This window comes from Calidris pugnax, unplaced genomic scaffold (assembly GCF_001431845.1).
Source record: "Calidris pugnax isolate Ruff unplaced genomic scaffold, ASM143184v1 scaffold273, whole genome shotgun sequence".
Lineage (NCBI taxonomy): Eukaryota > Metazoa > Chordata > Aves > Charadriiformes > Scolopacidae > Calidris > Calidris pugnax.
Window position 1 is genome coordinate 7,214,559 of NW_015094508.1, and position 419 is coordinate 7,214,977.

The following is a 419-nucleotide window of genomic DNA, read 5'->3' on the forward strand; positions in this document are numbered from 1 at the left end:
GGACTTTGTGTGGTGGGAGGAGGTAAGTGGGCTCTCGCTGCCTGGCGATGCGTGTGCGGGTTTTGTCTTCGCTATTTTCTTTCATTGTTGTACAAGAGCGAGGAGAGCGGGGAGAGAGAGGGAGAGTCAGACTCTTGTTTTTATTTGGGCTGCCGGTGCAACGCGTTTGGGCCAAACGCCAAGTGTCTGGGTCACACGCGTTTTATCCAAATAGATTCAGCGCTGCTGTCTGGAAATGGGCTGCTGAAAGTTAACTTTAGGATCAGCTCCACCACAGCAACCAGACTCTTCCCTTCAGCCTCTCAAGGGAGGAGGGCTTTTTTTTTTTTCTTCTCTTTCTTTCTCCCTTTTCCTTCTGTATTTTCTTTGAGGGATATGTGTCTGGCGACCTCCAACTTGCTTCAATACTAGTCTTTTTT

General features: G+C 48.7%; 1 protein-coding gene across 2 annotated transcripts in view; it reads left to right on the forward strand.

The window, feature by feature from the left end:
* Positions 1–419, forward strand: part of ADAMTS6 (ADAM metallopeptidase with thrombospondin type 1 motif 6) — a 160,618-nt gene that overhangs the window by 718 nt on the left and 159,481 nt on the right. The gene's annotated exons all lie outside the window — the stretch shown is intronic.